Source organism: Aythya ferina (assembly GCF_964211825.1).
Source record: "Aythya ferina genome assembly, chromosome: Z".
Classification (NCBI taxonomy): Eukaryota; Metazoa; Chordata; class Aves; order Anseriformes; family Anatidae; genus Aythya; species Aythya ferina.
This window is the reverse complement of record NC_140299.1, coordinates 79,587,481-79,612,222: the sequence shown is the minus strand read 5'-3', so window position 1 is coordinate 79,612,222 and position 24,742 is coordinate 79,587,481. Positions and strand designations below refer to the sequence as shown.

General features: G+C 37.2%; 1 long non-coding RNA gene across 1 annotated transcript; it reads left to right on the top strand.

Moving 5' to 3' along the window:
- LOC311427705 lies at positions 1-19,179 on the top strand. Its single transcript, XR_014687506.1, has 3 exons — positions 1-334; positions 12,239-12,429; positions 19,064-19,179. It is a non-coding gene; the product is annotated as an uncharacterized lncRNA (long non-coding RNA).
- Positions 19,180-24,742: the final 5,563 nt, after the last annotated feature.

Sequence of the window (24,742 nt, the reverse complement as noted above, 5' to 3'; positions counted from 1 at the left end):
TATTTTTAATTTCTCAGTTTTCTTTCAAACTCAGCAGCCTTCCAGTGGAAAACTGGAAGTGTAGAGAGAGAAACTCATTGGCAAACTCCAAAAGGAGACAAAAGAAGTAACACAGTCTTAGCTAATAAATCTGGACAGGCAGCTTTTGGTTTTGTCTGAGCAATGGCAACAGGGAGAGTTGCCACCAGCACCCACTAAGACAGCCATTGGTGCAGATTTCTTCCTGCAGGCATATCTGAGTGGGAGCCCAGAGGATTAAAGGAAGACAAGCCAGGATCTCTGGAAATATCTGCTTCTGACATGAGAGGTCTACCTTGATCTGGAGAAAGAGAATGTGAGTGGAAATCTGCCAGGGAGAGAGCCCGGTGACAAAGAGTGTGTCACTGTGGTCTCGATGACTATTTATTAATATATATCCTAGCTATAGGATTATTTGATTGGGCTTTTGTTTGATTGTTGTTTCACTTTGTTGTTTGTGTGTTTGTTTGTCTGTCTGTTTCTACTTTGATTTGTTTTATATATAAATAATCCTGGGTGTATATATGTATATATATATATATATATATAATATATGTATATTCCTGGAAAAATAACACTTATTATTTATTTATTTATTTTTGTTTGAAATTGAAAGGGAGAAATTAAAAAAAAAAATTAATTTTAATTTTTTTTCAATTAAGGAAGGAGGTGTTGTCTTTTTTTTTTTTTTTTTTTTTTTTTGTGTGTGTGTGTGTGTGTGTGTGTCACAATAATAAAACTCCTAACATTTTCTAAGAGGGTGTGTCAAACTCTAGATGAACTATCTAACTATCTTTCCCCACTTATTTTCACAGTTCATTCATGCTGTTGAGAAAGTGTATTACTCTGAGAAGGTGTAGTGGAAGGACTGAGTCCCTATTTAAATGATAGCTATATGTTTGCTCACTGAAAATGTGTTACAAGATAAAATGGAACTCCTAATGGGCAATACTGTTGGGAGAGTATCTTTGTTGATTGGTTGCTGTTCTCTTTTCTGTGGTTAATGAAGGGTAATTGCTGGACAATCCTGCTTCACCAGAAAGTATAACATATGCCAATGTGTTTAGGCTGGAGCTTCCAAGGCAATGTAAGCATCTTGTTACAGGAGAGGGAGGAAGGGGTTGAATTATGCGGTATGGGAAAGGAAACCATATTCATAGAAGGTTTGGACTGCGCATGGATAAAATGACAAAATGACATTTCTCATCATGGAGGGGAGATAGCTTTCCTCTTAATGTTATCAAAGGCCCTGTAGGTTGTATATATCCATTTTGTTCATGGACATCAAACAGTTCCAAAAACCAGGTCAAGAAAAGTGCCCTCAAGGATGCTGTTACTTCCAACCAAGTGTGTGTGAGGTGGCACTGTCCATCCCTATTTTGATTATTTCAGAAGCAGACATCCTTAATCAGACAGGTTTCTTAGCAATACTCCACACGGCAATGAGTACTTTCTTGATGGAGCTGTGTATGAGCCCAATCCAGACACATACTGTCAGTGCTTTCCTGTCAGAATGGCTCCGTATGGCTTCAGTGTAGAATATGTGGCTTGTATGGAGGAGAGACCACAAGATCTGCTTTTGCGTCTTCACAGCAAGGAAAGGTAAGCATACTGCAGCCTAGGGGATCCAAGCTAGCATCCAAAAATGGCTCACTGCAGGATGCACAGGTATGTAATGTAATTGGTACACTTAAATTCTCTGCCATACAGTCCATGAATAAAAAATGCAAGACGGTCACTTGGTTCAGTGACCTTGAGTCTGAATTTAAAAGCTAGTTTTCAAATCCAGTACAGATGTACATCAGTACAAAGTCAGCATTTACTGCTCTAAGGACACTTCACCCTCGATCCTTCAAATCAATGAGGATTTTCTTTGCATATGAATGTTATCAGAACAACAATTAGAAACAGCTAATTACAGTTCTACACCATATATATTTCAATCCCTAGACTTTCTTAAAATTTGTCTTCCTAGTAATAGCTTTTGACTTTATAGAGCAAGTCTGACATGTCTCAATTCGATATGGGCTGATTTATGCTGCTTATTAAAAACAAAAAAAAAAACAAATGAGAAAAACTTATAATTGTAAAATTGTGTTTTTCCTGGATGTCACAGTTGCTTTTCCAGTCCAGAGTGAAGCCATGGCAGGTTAGTACTACCGTAGATTACAGAATTTTGACTCAGTATTTAATCTGTCGGGTCATTAACATACCAGACAAACTGTGAACTATAGGATATTATTTGTTTGCATTAGTACTCAGTTTCTATTACTTCTCAGCAGATGCGTGACACAAGTCTTTCTTTGACTTGTCACATTTGTTTCCATTTTTTGTGTCAAGCCTGAAATTTTATATCTTTACTAGTAACTGTGAGTTCTATTATTACCTTCTTTTTTTCACATGGCAGAGTAAATCTGTGGGTCAACTGGTATCTGTGCAGTTCCCCAAAACCATAAAAAGTATTTAGTGAAATTGATAATTATATGTAGGTTTGAGATTTGGGAAAAAAAGGAAAAAAAAAAAAGTAAATACATTTTTTTAGACCACTGATATGGTACATATTCAGGATCTTGAGAAAGAAGTCACATTCTTTGGAAGACTTTATTAAAACTTGTTCAACTGATAGTACTGGTTAGGAGAGGTGAGAGATTTTTGAGAGACTCCTACTTATAAAAAATTCACAGAACATCTTGAGTTTTAAAGACGGACTGCTTTGAGGATGCTATGCTTGCATCATGTGGAAGCATTGAGATAATCTTTCCAATTTATTAACTGAAACCACCTCAGAGTTTATGATTATATTGGACCTGTTTTGTTTGACTTTTAAGTTTAGCTGAATGCTGGTAGCCTGGTATGGACATATATCTTTAATAAAACCCTAGAGTGTGATAAACATAGTTCTGAGCATATTATATTCATAACTTAATAATATATGAAAAAATATTATAGGAAATATGGCAATAGTTTTCTGATTTCTTACAGAGACCAAAAAAAAATGCCAGTGAACATTCATCTGCAGGTAACTTTCAGCACTTAAGTAAAATGGTTGAAAATAAGACTGGAATGGTGGTGTTAGGTCTGCAGTGACATGCCGCTATGTTAAAGAGGGCTTCAGTCAAAAGTAAAGACACTGTTTAAAAAAAAAAATAAAAATTACATACTATAGATATGTATACCTATGTGTACAAGCACATCTGTCATAAATCAAATAACATGGTTTGTAACCAGGAAAAAAATAAACACTGACAGAACAAGTAAAACTAGATGTAGATACAATGTTTTTAGCACTAGCTATGTATGGGAATTAAAGGCGGGTTCACATTCTTACAGATTTTGTTCTACTTCTCTCATTCGGGGAAAATATTCCAAGGTATAACATTGAATAGCAACTTAACAATTGTCTCTAAAATGTTTGTTTGTTTGTTTGTTTGTTTTTATTGTGGCTTTTTTTTTTGTTGTTGTTGTTTGTTTGTTTTGTTTTTCCCTGAAAACAAACAAAAAAAAACATAGTTAATCCTTTGTTGACAGCATGCACTCCACCACGCAAACATTTCTAAACTATTCTATGTCCTGCTTGTTCTTTTGGAAGTGAAACCACTTCTCTTACACAACTTATTGATCCATTGATCTAGTTTGCAGCACACAGCAATGCCAACTTCCATTTTCATATTTCTCAGATGTATTGAAGTACTATTGGTTAAAATTTGTCTCTGAAAAAAAAACAAACGCATGGTTATTCTATACTATCTATATGTTGAAAATTGGAGAGTTCTTCTTAGCTTCCCTGATTCATTAGAATGGCAAGACAAATTTTATTCACAGTAGGAATTTGTTAAAATATCAGAAGCATAACCTTTTCTTTAAATTTGAAACAAAAAAAAATAAATTCAACACCCTACTTTTCATTTTCAGACTTCAAAGACATTATTTGTTTTGTTTTAGATGTGTTTCTCCATGTTCCTGTGTAGCTTGCCCTGCTGGCACTGCACCAGCTTGAAAGATAATAGCCCTTAAATGTGGTTTAAAACCTACCTTAAAATTGATAATACACTTAAATAATAAATAATTGATAATACACTTAAAAATACATAAAAGCAAATACTTTGTTATTGCTTTGGAAAGTCTAGTTGCCTGGCAAATACACACTCTGTGTGATGATATAGAAAAAAAATATTTTTTTCCTATATTAACACAAAAATATTTTAATATCTATTCTGTTTGTACAGTGCTTGAGTAGATAAACATAATATTGCTAACAAGGAAGCTATTACCCATCATAACAGTCCCCCCTTTTAATATAAATTTATAGCAAATTAATCAGAGCTTTGCAGTCCTCTGATCTAGATTTCAGTACAAGATTTGCAGAGAAAATAATGAAGTGAGAATAACTTATTTAAACCATGTGTTTTAACAGTATGATCCAAGACTTGCTACTACTTTATAGATGTATTACTATGGTTCAGTTCCACTTACCAGTGTCTCTGTTATATGTTCCTGTCAGTAGGTTGTTTATAATTTTGTTAAATGCGAGTTTGTCAAATGCTCATCATTTGCATCCGAAATTATCTTTATTTCCTTTTTTTTCTGGTAATTGTTCCCCAGCCTGACTCGGAACTCCTCTTCATCTTGTCTGCCAATAGAAGGAGCTCCTGCATTAGGCAACACACTGAATCTCCCAGGAGAACCTTTCCTCTCTACCAGACAGATGGATTCTGGCTTTCATACTGTGTGGTGTGTACAAAAATTTTGAATACACTTTTTGTATAAACTAGCCAGTCATATTGCAAACAAACCCTGTGAGATTATTGTCAGATAGGAACATAGCACTTTTTAGAGGAAGGCCTATTCAGGGAAAAAAAATAATAATCAGTTGCATTTATCTGCTTGCATCTTGTCAAACTGCAGTGGTTGGGAGCACTGTGCTGTAGAGGTGGTCAGCATTTCGTTTCCCCTGCTCTTCATGAAAAAGGACATCTCCTGACTGCACACATAAGCTACTGAGTGGTGTTAGAAAACACTGAAAAACAAAATAACATAGAACATCAGGTCCTGAGGATTTTAAAGGTGCAAATGTATATGGGCTCTGTGTGGCAAGGGGTGATGTCGCTGGAAGAAAGCAAAACAAGCACAGCCTTAACAAAAGGGTTTGCCACAGAGCATTTTCATCTTCAAGGTAACTAATGGATGGTGACAAAATGTTCCAAAATACATGGAGAATTTGGGCTACTGTATTCAGGCAAAATAGACATAATCTTTAAGCTGATTTTAAAATTGGTCCACAGAAGCAAACTGTACATTTAGCTTGTTTTCAAAAAAATCTTCATTTCAATAATTATACCCAGTTTTTTTAATTCATTCTTATACTTTCCTTTTTAACAGGTACAGGTATATTTTACCTTTCTAATTTTCCTTGCAATATGTTGAACTTCTAGTAACTGTTGTCTCTTTCTTTTCATCTGTTGTCTCTCTGGCATGCAGTCCTAGCTACCAGGACCCACCATGGCCTATGTAACACTCCAGTAGAAAAATATGGAATACCCTAAATACTGTGACCCAGGCCACAACATCAAATCCCCTGATGCATAAAAGTCACTGCATTGTCCCAGGATTAGAATACAGAACAAGCATTCACCATTGGGGTGAATTCACCATCACCATTCAAGCATTCACCATCTGGGCTGCTGATAGATGCAACTCAGGATAAAAGGAATTAGCAGAGCTTGTGCAGATGATATGATCGTTTGGATGGTGTACTCCCCACACAACTAAAATATGGGCTTTCCTAAAAGTCCTTCTGCTTTTAAAGTACCCAAAGTGTAAGGAATATGGGATGCCACTATGTCTCCTCAACTGTCTTTCATGTATTGGCCTTCTGATCTTGTTTCTACTCCATAGACAGAGAATTACACAGTTGCAAAAGCTGCAGTTGAGACAATTGTCATGAAGTGACTACTAATGTTCATGTTATTGAAGGGAAATGCTTTCGCTGTGTCCTGATGCTAATAAGGTTAATTCTATGAGCTAATTCATTGCAAAAGGGAGATGATAGGAAGTGCGCTTCTTCATCAAATGGTATCTGTACCAACAGATACCATTCTTTCACCACCTTTTCCACCAGACTTTTTTCTTCCTGCTGTCCCACACCATGCCTTTAAAGATACCTTAATGAAGCCTGAACTGCTCTGAGACTTAACTTTTGCTGTTTTTAAAATCTTCCCTTCTTTTTTTCTTTCTTTCAAATATTAAAATCCTTTATGATTTTGTACAAAAGTGTTATGTGAATTTAATGCATTAACTATCCAGTGAATATGGGTAATTAAAATCACTAACAATTTGATGTCTAGGTGGAAGTGCTGAGGCAGCAGTCTTTGTTCTTATACTCTCCTTGTTGTAACCTGTGCAAAGTCAGTGTCCTTTTTAAAATTTTGTTTAAAAACAAAATCCTTTATATTTTTCATTAGTTTCCTTTTTATTTTTCATTCATTGCTTCCTTACCCAAATAATTTTTTCTCTCGCTTTTCAGTACCATGGTGTAAGAAATAAAAAAAAAAAAAAAGCCAAAAAGCATGCTTTTCTTTCCAAAGTATACTAAAATAGGTGGTATTACACAAGAAAGATCCTTCCTGACTTGTTTCCTATGGCACTTTGCGCACATAAGAGTGAATGATCTCCCTTATTGAAACACCTGAAGTAAAAATTGAATTGTATTGAATTGCCAAGAAAAAAGCTGTGATACTTGTTTCCAGGCATGTAGACTGGAACCTTTACTTGCACTAAAGCTGCATAATAGAGACCTTAATACACAATTCAGCTTTTATGGACAAATGAAAAAACATTGAGAAGACAAAATGAACATCACACCACACTAAAGAGGTACCGCAGGGGTTTGAGGATACTACTTCTTTCTGTTTCTATTGGCTTTGTGAAGTCAATAGAGTTATGAAAATTCCCATCACAGGATGCAACCTCTAAAAAAATCAGGGCCATATTCTCTTGTGCTTCTTTTATCCTTCCTATCACTCATCCAGTGTAAAAAAGACTGATAAATTGGCAGCATAGAGCTGCCAAGGTAGAGCATTCTCCCAGTGTGTGGAGAAACTACATGGCTGATCCAGTCTGGATTTCTGTTTCTCTTCTTGCTAACTTTCTGAGAGAGAAGCAAAGAGACAATAAGGCAGAGCTATGCTCCATCATATCTCCTGCTTGAGTGAGTTCTATTTCTTTTTTCTCTTTAATGTGTCTCTCCTATATAACTTTGCAAGACAGGCTTGCACTCCCATTTTCTATTTTAATACATGGAGAGTTGAGGTACATGGAAACTAACCTTCACCTCAAATCCAGTTACCGCAGTACCCAGCATGTTGAAAGCAGCAACACTCAGGTGATTTTGTGGATCTATGCTTAAGTTTTATAGGAATCTAATTTTGAATATGTTTAGCTATTGCATGCCTACAAATGCCTCTGAGCATCTTTTATATAGATAAGAGGCTACAGCAAAGCTCAACAAAATTCTGTTTCAAATAGTTATTTCCCTTAAATTCTGTCAAATCCAAACAAAACAAAACAAAACAACAACAAAAAAAAACTTTAGCAGGGAAAAAAAAATAAAGGCGCATGATGCCATCTGTCAAGGTCACTTAGTTATAGTGACTCCAAATGATTCAGGTACACAATGTCTCTAAATTTGGAGACTCTTTTAATGCTGTGTTGAAATTATGTTACCTGTGTCAAGAGATCAGAGTTCAAATCAATGTCTTGCTAATAAATACGCTGCCCTTACAAATGATCTGAGAAGTGGCAAATAACTATCACTTGGATTTAGTTTTTCATATAAAAGTGTATGGGTTTGGCATATCTGTCACATTACAGGCTAATAGCAGCATGGATTTGAGAGCCTATTAATCTCATAATTACAATGACAAGCTTACACAGGAAAAGGGAACAATTATTTTCAAGCTCAGATTTTTCCCTCAGCCTGTAACTTTCAATCTTTAGTTTTACTCCAAGGGAGACCACTTTCCCTGCCACCCTCTGGACTTAGCTGCACATGCCAACATTCTGTGTGCCAGGAATGCCTTTGTGATCACAACTGGTGATATGTAAATATTTCTCTCCCTCCTGGTGTTCCTTCTTTTACTTCTTCACTTAGTCCTTGTGGTTTATGAGAGGATATGCTGTTGAGTTAGTGCACTCGACAGGCATCCCTGTATGTGTGTGAGTGTGGCCATGGGGGTCAGCAAGCCCCATGGTTGGTGATAACATCAGACTCTTAAGGATGAGGCCATCAGTAATGTAGAAAGTTTATAGGGAACCAAGAAGGGTGATTCTGGAGATGCCTTGCCATCTTGGATTGCTTGTTCTCCAGCCACCAAGGCATGGAAGTTGCTAGTGGCTTGCTGATTGCCAGGCAAAGTTGTTGACCAATGAATAGTTAGTGGAAAAGTACTGCTGTGGGGTGAATGGTTTAAGAAGGGAGCCTGTTCTCGATATGGGGATGCAACAGATAGAATGAAGATATGCCCTCAATATGAGAGATGAAGTTAGGCCTTGGTAAGAGAGAATGAAGTTATGTCATTAATAAAGTAGTAGCAGTTACTGATCCTAGAAGACCCCTGGTGTCTGTGTGGTCATTACGCCACATGTATGTTTCATGGGTTTGTCACAAGCCTGCTGTAGTGTAACTATCTTTAATCATACTGAGTCTTGGTTGAGGGAAAATGGAAAAAGAATGATGCATTAACTACATCAGAAAAAATACATTGTAGTCACAAATGCTTTTAAATGACACAAATGAAGAAATAAACAAACGATCCCCCACATCTTTCCTGTTTATATGAAAGCTAAATCAGAAAGGCCTCTCTTCCTTGTAGAGTAGGCTCACAGTTTTTCCCCACAAAGCTGCAGTCAGCTTTTCAGTCTTTGTAAATAGCACTCAGGGAAAGATGCTATATGGCAGAATCTCTCAGAAAAAAAAAAAAGACATTTATAAGGGTGGTTTCTCCTTTGTGTCATCAGCAAAGCATACTTTGCAAAGCAAACTTTACTAAGCTGTTCAGATCTCTGATCCTACAGAGACTTACGAGAGATTTGTGTTGGTGGAACTGGAATCCAGATACTGTCTTACCTCCCAGTAGCTGTTATATTGCTTCTTTATTCACTGATTGCTCTTCACCATCACAGGGAGTAGTTTTGATTATAAGATATGCAAATGCATCTTTACTGATACAGGTTTAATCTCCTATAATTTTCTGGCCAGGAAAAAAGGTTCTTGCACCAATAAGCAATATTCTCCTTTCTTTCTGGTGACTCACTGCTGTGGTTCAGTATCGAATGTGTCTTTGGGTGATTTTTATCATATACGCCGTTTGCCAATATATACTGCATACACATCTAAATATAACTAATATAAACAACTTGTTAAAATTCATCGGTATCAAATGTGGCTCTAATTAATCCTTTGAGAAAAGGATTATATACTCAGATATATTAATATATCTGAGGATATATTAACTATATATGTGAGGATATATACTTAATATATCCTCAGATATATTAATCCTCAGACTTCTTTCTAAACATTTTGAGACAAGAGGTTTTCTCTGAAACAAACAAACAAACAAAAAGCAATCAAGCCTGTGGTTAGGAGCGTTAATATTAACAGTTTATATTTGTTTAGATCTATGTGATAGGCTGACCTTGGCTGGCCACTAGGTGCCCAGCACTCCACTCTCACTCCCCCTACACATCAGGACAGGGAGAAAAAACTCATGGGTCAAGATAAGGATATGGGCAGATTAATTTACTAGTTACCATCACAGGCAAAACAAACTTGGATAAGACTAATTTAATTTATCACCATGTAGAGATAGAGTAAGAGAGTGAGGGGAAAAACAAACAAACAAACAAACAAAAACCAACATTAAAATCACCTCTCTCCCCACACCTCTTTTGAGGAGGATTCGTCTTCACTCCTTCATTCCCAGCTCTTCTACCTACCCCTTCCTCCCCCCAAGCAGCACCGTGGTATGCCGAAGGTTGCAGTCCATCCATAATGTTTCATTTCTTCACTCCTTCCTTCTCATACTCTTCCTCTGCTCCAGCATGGGGTCCCTCCCATGGGTTACAGTCCTTCAGGAATAAACTGCTCAGCATGGATCTCTCAGGGGCTGCAGCTTCCCTCCAGCCTCATCCACTTGCTCTGGCATGGAATACAATATTGCTGGCAGTGTGGAGATCTGCTCCAATGTGGTCCTCTGTGTGCTGCACAGGGACAGCCTGCTCCACCAGGGGCCTCTCCACAGACCACAGGGGAACTTCTCCATCACGTGGAGTTCCTTCTCCTCTCCTTCACTGACCTCGGTGTCTGCAGGACTGTTTTTCTCAAATGTTCTTTTTCCTCCCAGTGTTTTTGCACAGTGTTTTTTTACACTTTGGTTGTTATCACAGGCACACCCCCAGAACTGATAAGGGGCTCATCTTTGGCCAGCAGCAGTTCCATTCTGGAGCCAGTTAGAGCTGGCTCTTATCTAACATGAGGCAACTGGTCTATTCACACAAAGCCCACCCCTGCAGAAGCAAATACCATTCAACCCCGCCTCACTACCAAAACCTGGCCTCCTACACCCAATACAGTAGAAACAGAAAAACTCTGAAATGTATTTAAAGTATTTTTCTATGGATCGTGCTGTTTTGTGCAGATAAAAATTTCTGTATCTTTTCAAATGGGATACTCAGTCTTTTCCTAGATGACCTTAGAAGAATGTGTGAACTTATTTGTAATTTCTGGCAATGATAATTCTCTTAGTACTTGCTTCTGTAATAATATCACAGTAGAAATCTGTGTCTAGGCATAAATTAGGAGTCCATATCCTGAAATACGCATTTTCTTACATTTACCACATTTACCAGTAATTAAGTTTCCATACAGTCATAGTGAGATACTGCTTCTCTTTAGTGCTCATCAGTTATCACTAGCATACATATTTCACCTGAAAATTCTTCTGTTCTTTCCCATCCCTTTTTTTTTTTTTTTTTCCATTGAAATGTTGCAGAGAGATGTCTGCGTGCTATGTTTTTTATGCCATAGAATGATCCTTTTTTGTTCCTTTAAAAATACATGTATTTATATATTTAGGTCTTGTTCTACACATTTTCAATTTACTTTGTTGTCTGAATCATTGTCTTGTGATGAACAGACCCCTGGTCTCTATTAAATGATATTATCTAAAATATGAACTCACAAGATTTAAACAAGCAGAATGTGTTTATCTCTTTTTATATTAAAATGTTTTATCCTTTGTGAAAAATAATTGCTTTTCACTTTATGCAGAAACCTATAGAGTCAAACATTTAGCAGACAACTGTGATTACAACTTGTGCTCCCAAGGATCTGAATCACTTAGGGAACAGAGAGCAGGCAGTTCATCTCTAGGTCACTACTTTTAAGGTAATCCAAGTCTGCCTGAAAGTTGATGTCTGAGGGACATTATCAGGTTTATTCAGACATTTCATTCTAGTGAATGAAATTTCACTTCAAACTAATCTCTGTCACAGCTGACACTAGCTACCAATCACATGGCCAGTAGCTAGAAGACACAGTGGTATCTTCTTGTAGCTTGCTACAAAGTTTGAGAAATATTACTTTTAACTAGCTATTTACTCTCTTTCAACAGTATTAGAAAGGATTTCTATCAGCTGTTACTCTTTTCCCAATCAGTCAGAAATGAGTATTGGAAAAAAGTTAATGGCTCTAATGCATTGCTGCTTTATCACTCATTTCTTTTCTTCCAGTCCTATGGAAAAGATGTACAGAATTATGTTTTTCCTGTCCCAGACCTTTTCCCAGTTTCCCATTTTGACTACATTCTTCTTTACTCTTAATGACCATGAATCTATTCAACTGACACTTACTACCTGTTCCTCTTTTCTGGACTTCTGGTTCCATTTGTGAATAAACACCAAATCGTGCCATTTACTGTACTGTAATAGGAAAGTTTCAGAAATTAATTCATTTTTCAATCTTAAAGAGGTTTCTGTAATATTATTGTACTTTACATATATCTTTACTTCCAAATTGGCTAACTTGTTTTATTTGGACAGCCACTTGAATGCTGTCATATTCTCCAATTTAAGAAAAAGTCTGCATGCATAATATCTAAATGAGCAAAACATCTCAGAGTGTCTTCTTATAGTTTTTTTTTTTTGTTTGTTTGTTTGTTAGATTAAAAAGTTGGGAAAGCCTTCCTGCTTGCCTTCTCTTGAAATAAAGGAAGAGAAGAGCTACAAAAGATTTAAAACCTCAGAGTGAAAATTTCTGACATTCTTGTGTCAGTCCTAAAAGGCTTTACTTCTGGCCAAAGCAAAGGAAGAAATGAAATGCTGCCTGTGACCTTTGGAAATCTTTATAAGCAGGTACAAATTTTATTCTATTTTGTTTTATTTTATTTTTGTGTCCCACCATTCAATAACTTTGAAACAGTATGTTTTTCCTAGGCTATATTTCCTATTCCTCACATCAATAACTTTTGTTAGCATTTTCCAGTGACTGGCAAAGTTTGATAAAAGGAACAGATGGACACTTATCTTCACACAGACAAACAGCAATGCAAAATACCACCCTTCAGAATAATGTTTTAAAATGTTCCACAGCGGTGATAGGGGACAAAATGCTAACTTAACATTGTTCTTGTTTTTATAGTTGCAAGTCTTTAAGTACACTTTAGAATGTCATGACATTCTTTTCATGACCTTTTAATAATAAATAGTAAAAATAGTAAATTATTATTATTATTATGTGTGCTTGTTTTGTGAAAATATGTAACATCAAGTTGAAATGTAGGGGAAAAATATTCTCAAGAAATTAGTAATTATCGATAGTATCTACATGACAAATGTAACATTAATTGTAACATTAAATGTAACATTCTATAACTGATTCTATAACACAAGAGGCACAAGAGGTTCCATCTGAACATCAGGAAGCCCATCTTCACTGTGCAGGGGACTGAGCACTGGCACCCTGCTCTGAGCCATCCTGCATCCAGAGCAGGAGAGTTGACAAGAGGATCTCCAGAGATCCCTTCCCACCTCCACCACTCAAGTCATTCTGGTCTCTATTTTCTCCAGCACCTCATGAGCATATTTTATATGAATCAACTGCTAATCTCCCTAGAAATGGCTGGATTTATTTATTTATTTTGTTTAAAGTCTACAGAAGTTTTGGCTCTACACTTTTTTTTTTTTTTTTTTTTTCTTTTTTTGAGGAGAATGAATGAAAAATATATAATCTACGGTAAGCGCATGCAGACCTGGAATGAGAATGGTACGTAAACTCGTAGACTCAAAAGAGTAGATGCAAATTAAATTCTCTCCGTGTACAATGGAAGTGTCCATCCTGAATCTCAGAGAAAATCGTCATCTCACCTGGTCTGGAGTTGCATTGACACCCCAATCAATCAGTTTAAAGAATAAACTGGAAATGTAGGAGAAAAGGACAGGACAGACAGAGTGTGTCTGCAACACAAGTCACACTCTAAAAATATGTCTGTTTAAATATGCTTTTGTTCAAATCCTGCATCAACCATGTGAAGGAAAGCCTGTATTTTACTAAAAATAAACTATATCCTCAAAAGACATGATGACCTCGTTAGCATAGACCTTTTTGGAAAAATAAAAGAGCATTTGTATAGTGTATTTCTATGTTGTACTATATATTTTGTTGAAGCTATCTTCAAACACCACATTTATAATGACTGAATTTGTATGACAAAAAACATATGCATTTGTTTCTGGTCTTTTTAAATGTCACCTCTATTTGGCCTAGTGACTGGAGGTTGCTACCCACTTAAGTTATTCTGTCATGGTTTTCAGGCATGCTATTTTTATGATCCATTACTTAAATTGGGTGCACAGTGTTCAAAGCTCTAGCTAAATCTTGCAAAGCATGTGAGCGTCCTGCCTCTCTGGGGACGTGTCACCGCCTTTGCAGAATTAAAATTCTTGCAGAGGAGATCCATACAGACATTGCTGAGATGATGGCAGCTTTTACATATCAGAAACAAAAGACAATGATAGATTAAGAAACCAGTATCACTAGGTATCATCTGTACCAACTGTTTGGGGCAACTTGCTTACCATATATGATCAGAGAATTCCATTAGCACAAGGTGTCTGGTGATCGACACATTTCAGATGGGAACTGAAACACTATTAAAAAAAATAATAATAAAAAAAAAAAAGAGCTGCACAAAGAGGTTGAAAGGTTGAAACAGACAATCTGGGAAGACAAAACTTTGTCCAGGACAATCAGACAAGAAGAGGCAGCTATGCAATACTGCTACTGAATGGTTTCTAAAAAATATATAATTTCATTTTGGATTTTTTTTTTTTTTTTTTGTGGGCAGTGGCATTACAGAAATATCAGGAAAGATCACTGTCCAGCATATTTTGCTATAAAAATTAACTTTTTTAAATATAACTTTATCATACCCTAAAACATCAGGTATAACATTACCAGAAAAACACTGAAAATTATACTTGATGAAAATGCTAGAAAGAACATTTAAAATGTTCTCAGAAACATGTTATTGATAAGTCAGCATACATGATTTTAAGAATCCAATTTCTAATGCTGCAAATAGAAATGCTTCTTTTTTTTTTTTTTTTCTCCCAGCCTAACTACCAAATAATGCTATATATAATTGTCACTATATGCATGTGAAAAGGAAGAGATATGGGTAATTTAGTTTTCTTTGGTGTATCTGATCTTCCTGCTTTCCCAAAAGTGATTTCTAATTATGGTGGAAATGCCTCTTTGCATCACTGAAATTGCATTAACCTAATCATTACATGTTTTAACACTTTTTTTTTTTTTTCTTTTTTCCCAAGCAATAAATCTTCATGCCCTTATTGCATCTGTTGTAATCCCTTAATGGTGAATGACCTCACCCAATTGGGGAGTCTCTTTATGTGGCTTCTTTCTCTTGGCCTTTGCCACAAAAAGGAGTAAGACCAGCCATAATTACTAAGCAAATGAGCCAGTCTTGCTGTACTAATCCAGTCTCTGTACATTGCTCCTTTCTGTGATCCATATGGGCATACAGCAGTTTTTAACTACATCCACATACCACTCATCATCCCGAGAGCTGCAGATCCGTTCTAAGAACAGGGGATCTGAGGCTAGTTATGAAAGTTTAATGTTGTTGTTCTCTTTCTCTTTACCCTGCAATGGGGTTATCCTTGAGAAGCTTGTGTAAAAGATTGACCTACTTCTGGGACACACACACATACACAAAAACACAAACAAATAAGTAAATAAATAAATAAATAATTAAATAAATAAGCAAGAGGCTATGTTTTATACTATGCGAAGCCTTTAGGCTCCAAAGGGGTAGAATCTGGGAGAGCAAAAGCTAGATAAGGAAGTAGAAGGTCAGATGGGAAAAGTAATAAGCTCCAGAATTTAGAGGTCCTAAGGAAACCTTTTTAGATTTTTTATTTTTTTTTAATTATTTTTAAAGTTAAAACAAAGGAAAATACTATAGTCAAAATATAGTCAAAATTTGTTAGTAGGCTACTATTCCACACTTCAGACTCTTTTGTTGTTGCTATTGAACATGTAAAATCTATCTGCCTGAAATCTTAGAATTTGTTCTTTACATTTACTAGACACAACAGAACAATGGATAGGTCTGACAAATTAAAAACATAAATCCAGTTAGCTTTCACAATCATTTAACCTTCATGACAGGATCTAATGAATCCTCTGAAAAGCCATGTGTAACTTTCATACTGAGGAACCAGTATGCTTCGGTCCCATAACTGAAGCCAAAATTGCCTTAAGCTATCCTTTACACCCTGCAGTATCTCAGTGGCTCTTGTAACCTATGTTGCGTCTGGCAACTCAAAATCAGCAGACAAACTTCCCAGTCCATAACCTCCCATGGGGAAACTTTTTCATCTGTTTCTCAAATAACTGCATACAACACAACATTAAGCAAAATTAGGAGGAATATTTCTCTTGCTGAAATCTCACTCAGCCATTGTCAGCAGAAACTCACTTTGCCAGTTATTAGGGAACCATAACATACCAGGTATGGTTTTTAGCTCAATCAGTGGTACCCTGGTGGTCCAGTGAATGAAGGGAGAAACAGTAGAACAGACTCCTAGAAGTGGAATTGATAAGGTAAGTACATTTATATGACTTGATAACATGAATGTATTTTTCCATTGGACTGGGAGAGGGAAAGATATTCTTACCTTCAACTATTTTGAAATGTTTGAAATGTACCTGAAGGTACAAACATGCCATTCTTTCTTTTCTCTGGCTATGCTTGCATCCTCCTGAGATATTCAATTTCCTAATAACTAGTTGGCAGTTTCATAGATATGCAGTATTTTTTTCTTTCATGGGACAGACTGGTGCTAATGTTCAATGGAAAGAATGAAGCTGTATTTTTTGTTGTCCCAGTGCAATTCCGGAAACTTTCCACTCCCTGATAATTGCCCAAAGTCATATTTACTTTGTAGCCAGGTGAGCCTCATGATATTCCCTGCTTGAATGATGTTCTCTGCCTTATCACACTGGGAAGATAACTCGTGGATCACTGCAGAATAGATATATCTGACCTAGCTTTCTACAATCAACTCAGTTTTGTAACAGTGCAGATATCTACTGTATCTTCCAGCAGGGTTTTGCACTGAGCTTAGCTTTCTGATAATCTTTCCTATTATTTTTAGAAGATCCTACGGTGGTGTGAGGATGACTTTGCCGTGTACCTGAAGTGCCCATTCACATCAAGTGCTGCACCCACCATGTCTAATCATCAGCAAAACTAGTCAGCAAAAATTGAGCAAAAGAGTAAGAAAAATGCTGAGAAACAGTAAACACTATAGTTCAGAGAAAGGCAATTATGAGCAGTTTATACTGACCAGCTATCAGAAATATTTGCTGTTCATTCTTATGGCTCATTAATACACTCCAAGTCACCAAAGTAGGCTTGCTGATGATGCGCTATTTTCTCATAGAACATTTAATATGTTAAAGTTGGATCAATGGTAATTTCATCACAGTGTACATGCTGTCTCACATTCTTCAGCACAGAGATGAACTGAGTAAAGAGAAATGGAAGATAAAAATGAAATTTAATGAAATCCGTGGAATACTGAAAAAATGTTTAGAACAACTTCCAGCTCAAAAAACAACAAAGATAAAATTCTTTTTTTTGTGAGTTCTGGCCTGGAAAAAGTTACTTAAGGGCACAAAGCAGAAAGTGGAAGCAAGACTGCAGAGGTCACAGTGAGCAGCTTTGGCATTTTGTTACAGAATCAGCTTATGGAAGAGAACTGGTGCATAGAATTATTGAGAGTCAAGAGTAAGGTACCTAAAATAAGAATGCACAAGCAAAGAAATCCATTCAGATAATTTGACTGATTTTGAAAATTGTATTTTTTCATCTGGAAGATTTCCAGATGGACTCAGGCATGCCATTGATGTTTATAAATAATTGTATATTTCCAATGTGTAGTACAGTACTCCAGCTATGTCAGGGAGTACAAGTAATTAAACAACAACCACCACAACAATAAAAAAAACAAGACAAAACACTCCCCACTCCCTCCCTTTCCCCCCCTCCCCCTCCCCCCCAATAAAACAAAACAAAACTAATGGCCTTAGAATACACTAACTGCATAATCCTGCTACAAAGTGGCATAAATCACTGTCTCAATTGCATATAATTTATCTATGATCTGTCTAATCACAGTATATTCTCTTCCCTGTAGCTTTCTATTTGTGCATTTCTCTTCCTCCTGGGCCACAGGAATTATTATTTTTAAAGAAATTTGAATAAAATCTACATGATAAAAACTAAACAAAGAATAACCACTACTCGAATCTGGATCCACAGGTGTAGCTAGTGATTACTGCTTTCAGGACATTTAAAGATACTTGAATTATTTATTACTGTATGTGAGAAGAATTTTTTTCTTAATAAGCCATCAGTGAAAGATAATGAAAGTGACAAGATCTGCAGCAAGATTCCAAAAAGCTTCACAGAATTACAGACTTGAATTCAAATTATTGTTCTTTAAACACACAAAGCACACATACAAAGGCTGTGTGTGCTGTTCTGCCATCTACAGTGTAGAATAAAAGTACACATACCTATTTAAATCATTTTATTAATTCTCTTTCATTGAGTGGTTCTAGTACAGTATAAATTACTGGCTCTTAACTACAGGTAGATCTTTGTATGCAGAGATACTCATTCAGATTTCTGAAACATTTCCAAGGATTTTTTACTTTAATAGTGCATAGAGCTTTGCACTGAACAGAACTGACTTCTCAAACATTCAAACACTTAAAGTATATAACTAAATAAATAAACAAATAAGACACAGTTAATGATAATGTCTTATCAAGCCTACAGTGACAATGCAATGAGAAATAAAGTGGGTAGCTGACTGGCTATAAAAGTCCTTCACAAAATCTTGTGCCTAATTCTTTGAGAGGTATACTTGGGAATGAACGTTTTGAAGATGGTTAACCTCAAAAATAACCTGGTTCACTTTTGGTACTCTTGCACAAGCTGTCTTGCTCAGATGTGCATGCCCTCTCTTTTAAGGAGATAAGAAAAACAATGTTTGGATTTATAGTACTTGGTTTTAGCTTAATCAGTCAAAATGAATATATTGGATTCCTGACAAAATTTTTAGCTGAATAGAGAGCATTAATAGTGGACTGCATTTATTCATTCCAATGATAGGTACTCATTGAGTTCTGTCAGATTACAACAGGATCACTTTTTTTTTTTTTTCAATAAAATCTGATTTTATTTTATTTTATTTTTATTTTATTTTTAATTTATGTCAAATATGGCATCATAAAAAAAAAAAAAAAAAAGGGTTCTATCTGTACTTTCATGTTGACTTTTTGCTTACCTATATTCATTCGGGGTGATATTTCTAAGAAGATGATCTAACCAGCAAAATCTACTATAAACCGTCCAGTAAAGGGGTCTAATCCAGGTTTTATTATGTTTTCCAGTGTGGAATTTGATCCTACTCTTCAGAAGACATAACAGGAAAGTAAAAGTGGTTGACTGAAATCACTGCCATTGATTTACATTATAATTAATGACAAGACAATCCATTACTGAAGAGAAACGTCAGTGGAAGGTTAAGGCAAATATTATATCCTATTATTAATCAAGTCTTTTTTAAGAACTTAAAATGGAAGGAAAAGATAAAAGACAGGAATGAGTCTACAGAGCAACAAAATTGGTATGAATTTTAGAGAACGTAATTTTCTTCCTGTGGAGGACAATAATCAAATCCATGTGTACTTCCATATTTGAGTTAATAACATTTAATTTTTGCTTAAACTCTTGATAAAGATCTGTCTTAGCTCAACTCCAAGATAATGCATCAAGAAAGGGATTGAAAATGGTTTTTATTCATCAGTCTGTGTAATGACTTTGTAATACTAAAATGGCATATGATGCTTTTGGGACAGAAGAATTTGCAGCATCAGCCAGTCAAAGGTTCTAACTCTGCAATTTCAATGCTGAATTTATCACTTTTGGCACTGATGTCAACCATACGTCAATGCTTGCTCATGCGATAGGGACTAACTGAAACTAGACTATTAATTCAAGGCCATAAAGAAAGTATATTTAGCTCCAAGACTTAGTTATTTAAAGTTATAGGAAGCTTTGTCGATGGATAACAAGGTTGTTTAGTTGGAGATATATTACCTATTTACAAAAGTTACTGATGATTTTGTAACCTACAAGTGGCAAAGACATTACTTTTTATCATAGAAAATGTGGAGTGGACAAAAACAGGAAAGTCAGAAAGTAAAAAAGGTTATCTGCACAAGAATCTACCACCCTCTCGCCCCTCCCCAAATGGAACAAAGGCTGTCTAGCAGCCTGTAATGCATCTTCTTATCACATCTCTCCTTACCAGCATCAAAACCTTCAGAAAGGGCACAACATACTGCGAGAACATCTGCATTTACTGTGGAAGAAACCTCATTATTACTAAAAAACACAGAACAAAAATAGAGAATTATGTATTTCTTATGGGAAGGGACCCCAGGAGGCCTCCTTTCTGACCTCCTCAAAGCAGGTCCAGTTCAAGATAGAACAGGGATGATTAGAGCTTTGTGCAGTCCCATCTTTAAAAACCCTGAGGCTGGACACTCCTTGGGATACCATCCCCCTGCCTGGCATTGTCATGGGGAGAAAGTCTCTCCTTTTATAGGGTCCAAATCTTTCTTCATTTGTCCCACCTCCAGGCACTACACTGAATGGCCTGTCTCTGTCTCCTTGATCCCTTTCCTGCAGGCTGCTGTTGTGTCCCCAAAGATGTACCTTCCTCTGGATGAAACAGCCCTGGTCTCACAGCCTCTTCTTGCATGGAAGGGGCTCCAGCCCTGACCAGAGTAGTGGTTTCCCCTGGCCTCAACCTAATTCATCCATTTTTTTCCTGAACTTGGGGTCCCAAATCTGAACACCTGTCCTCTTTCAGGAGGGCTGTTCATCTTGTTGATTTTGGTGTGATTTTCATTTCCTTCCTCTGGCATGGCTGGGCCTCTCTGGGTATGGCAGGTCTGCAATTTAGAGTATCCACTGGTCACCCTGTTTTGGTGTCACCTGCACACATGCTGTGAAAAATGAGTTCATCACCTCCTTCAGAATGCTGCTGAAGATGTTCCTCAAGTATGCCACTTGCTACCAATTTCCAGGTCGAGTATGTCACCTTAATCACTACTTTCTGAGCCTTATCATTAAAATAGATTTTTACCCATGTTAATTCCATTTATGCTATACAACATATAAAATGAAATATGAACTGTAAAAATATATCTATATTTTACAGATAATACTATAATATAACTATAGCTAGAAGTATAACATAATCACTTATTCTGATTATCCTGTTTCCTACAAAATCTTACATTAGCAACTTGATGACCATACTGGAAGTAGTTTACAGCAAAATTTGTTAGACAAAATAAAGTTATGAATCTGTTGCACCATTCATACAGTTCATAAGTTCAAAATATCAATATCTCTTTTTTTAGTCTGCTGCCTTTGCTGCATACCTAACTTTGCATACCCAATTTTACTTGGATTAAATAAATATGGTTTCAGCATATAAATATTGCTTTAAATTCTGTGAATAATTCAGTCAACTTTCTTTTTCCCTTCCCTTCTCTCCCCTCCCAGGACATTGTAAGAAATGTGCAATAATTATCTGATCTTTCTGAGACTGCTATGATGGTTTAAAAACATACATAAAAATAAAAAAAAATATTATATATAATAACTGCAAACTTTGTGTCATTGAAGAAAACAATTGATATTTTGCTCTCTTGTGAGAAGTTTTATTAGGACTTGAGTTTAAATCATGAGATTTTTCAAGATAGTTTTTGAGTGCATGATAAATAGATTAAGAATTAATGTTTCTTTCCCTGATGTAGTTCTTAGCATTTTTAATTATATTTAAAAAAGAAAAATAAGAAAATAAAAAATAAGCTTTTTAGTCTTCATGAAAAAAAAAAAAAAATTCTTCAATATGGAAAATAAGGATCTCAGATGTATGGTTTAAAATAATAGACTGGTTGTCTAAGAACAGTCATTAACTTCGAAGACCAAAACTTTCGGGTAGATGGAAAGCAGCAGGTATTTTATTATTGCCATCAGCAGGTAAAGCATTAATTGCTGTCACTGTTCATACTTTGGTACCATGTGGGGTGCAAATTACATTTCTCCAACCTCAGCACCTTAATCAAAACCAATATGATCAGAGCTCATATTAATCTGCTGCAGCCAGCACCAGCCTTTCAATTCCAAATGAATGCAAGGTCAGCAGTATGGACTCATGAAAGCAAGTAGCAAGCTTATCAGGAAAATGCACATGGTAAGGTCCAGAAGCAATGACAATGTGAAAAATCAAGTTAACATCCAGTAAAAAGGCATGCACATTGCAGGGCTGCTGCCTTTCTGTCAGCGTGTTCTGTGCTGAATCAAAACAGTGATTGTATGTGTCTCAAGTGCCCACAAGCTCTTGGTAATTTGTCTGCTAGATATCTGAACTTCCATTAAATGGTTAGATACAATACAAAAAACGGTGTAAATGGCAGATATACAGAAGAGTTTTTTGCTTAAGAAATGAAATTGGACTTCAAATGCACTATGTTTGATAAACAGCTTTATGTACACTTTAGGCTTCCCTTCTGTTTTTGTGTGTCTATTCATACTCTGGTTGGGCAGTAACATTTTTGACTGCTTTATGAGGCAAGTAAAACTAAGCATGAGCTATATGGCTGAACTTTGGGTAATAGCTGTAGTCTAAGGAAAGAGGGATTCATTTATGAAGATTTATCTTCTGGGTTGCTAAAGGAAATGATCTTAAAACACTCGGCTTATACTTTTTCTAAACACAAATCTGTTCAAAAAGTTCTTTGAGAAGTGCATTCTGAAAAGAAGAGCGCTGTTCTTCCTGCATCATTATCTTTAAGACCATTTGAAAATATTAGGAAAAGTACTGAGTTGATTTACAATCATGCTAACAATACCAGGCATGCTTTGAGAGGATCATTAATCATAAACTGTGGAAGTGTGATGAAAGACACAATCTAAAACTGTGCAAGGTGAAACCACTTAATAGAAGAGTTCAATTATTCTGTTGCTGAGAAAGTCTTTGGCCAAGTTTTTAAGCCTACCAGAAACTGAGCATCTGGATTTCTATGTTTGTGTTCATACATATGACTTGCTTCCAGCATGCGAAATTAAATCACGCTTTAGACATACTTAGTACCTTAAACTAAAAAGTTTTACATCAGATTTTTAGTTTATATTCATAAATTAAAATATTAACATAATTTTAATTCAACTTCAAAAAGTAGAATTATTTGATACCAGCTATTGGCTGATTGATCCATGTCTTCATTTCAGGAGAAGGTATTCTCAGTATCACAGACTGCATATCACTATCAGCCTGTGACTTAGAAAGAAAACTGAAACATATTTAAATCTGCTCTAAAAAGTGCTTTAGAATTGTTGATAAAGTATATTTAAATAAACCATCCTTAGCTATGATGTTTCAGATATGTCTCTTTAATGATTTATAAATGATCTTGATGCAGAAGTCAAAACCATACTAAGTATGGTTGTAAATGACACTAAATTAGGAGGAGCAGTTGACTGCCTTGAGGGTAGGGAGGCCTTGCAGAGAGATCTTAATAAAGTAGAGAGCTGGGCAATCTGCAACAATATGAGGTTTAGCAAGAATAAGTGCCAGATTCCATACCTGGCAAGGGACAACGCTGGCTGTAAGGACAATCTGGGGGATGAGAGGCTGGAGAGCAGCCCTGAAGAGAGGGGTTTCGGTTAACAGCAAGCTGAACGTAAGTCAATCATGGGCCCTGGCAGCCAGGAGGGGCAACCGCATCCTAGGGTGCCTCCAGCACAGCATCGCTAGCCAGTCGCAGGAAGGGATTGCTGTGCTCTGCTGTGCACTCTTTCAGCATCACTTCGAGTCCTGTGTGCAGCTTTGGGCACGGCAGTATCAGGAGGACATAAAACTATTGGAGAGTGTCCAGACCCTTCAAAGTGGTGAAGGGTCTGGAGGGCAAGATGGATGAGGAGCGGCTGGGGTCCCTGGGTTTGTTCAGTCTGCAGCAGACTGAGGAGAGGCCTCATGGCAGCCTGCAGCTTCCTCACGAGGGGAGCGTAGGGGCTGGCGCTGAGCTCTGCTCTCTGGGGACAGCGACAGGACCCAAGGGGATGGCATGGAGCTGGGACAGGGGAGGGTCTGGCTGGAGGTGAGTAAAGGATTTTTCACTGACAGGGGGCTTGGCCAGTGAAACAGGCTGTGAAGGTTTTACTCAGGTGGGCAGCTGAGCTCCACTACAACCACTCTCTCACTTCCCCTCCTCAAAGGAAAATGGGCAGAAAATATGATGCAAAGGGCTCAAACTTTGAGATAAGGATTTGGAGATCATTCAATAATTATCATGATGGGCAAAACATAGTAGGGAGATTAAGAAAATACATTGACTATTACTACGAATCTAGAGAAGTGATAAACAAAAAAACTAAAAATCCTTACCCCACATCCACCCTCCTCCACCTCCTCCCCCCAAGCAGCACAGGGGAACAGGGACTGGGGGCTGCGGTCAGTCCCTGACTCTTCATCTCCGCCACTCCCTCACAGTCCCTCTCTGCCCCTGCTCCCCATGGGGTCCCTCCTGAACTGATCCTGTGGAGGCTTCAGGAATTGCTCCCACATGGCTCCATCCCACAGGGTCCATCCATCCCCCAGGAGCAAACTGCTCCAGCAGGGGTCCCCCACGGGTGGGCGGCAGCTCCCCCCAGACCCCCTGCTCCTGTGTGGGCTCCTCTCCACAGACTGCAGCTCTGGCCTGGAGCCTGCTCCTGCAGGGGCTCTCCATGAGCTGCAGCCTCCTCCAGGCCACATCCACCTGCTCCACTGGGGCTCCTCCACCCATGGGGGGGCTGCAGCATGGAGATCTGCTCCATGTGGGACCCATGGGCTGCAGGGGGACAGCCTGCTCCACCAGGGGCCTCTCCCTGCACCGGCTGCAGGGGAACTGCTGCTGCCTGCCTGGAGCACCTCCTGCCCTCCTGCTGCACTCACTTGGGGGCTGCAAGGCTGCTTCTCCTCTCTTTCTCTCCCAGCTGCTGTTCTCCAG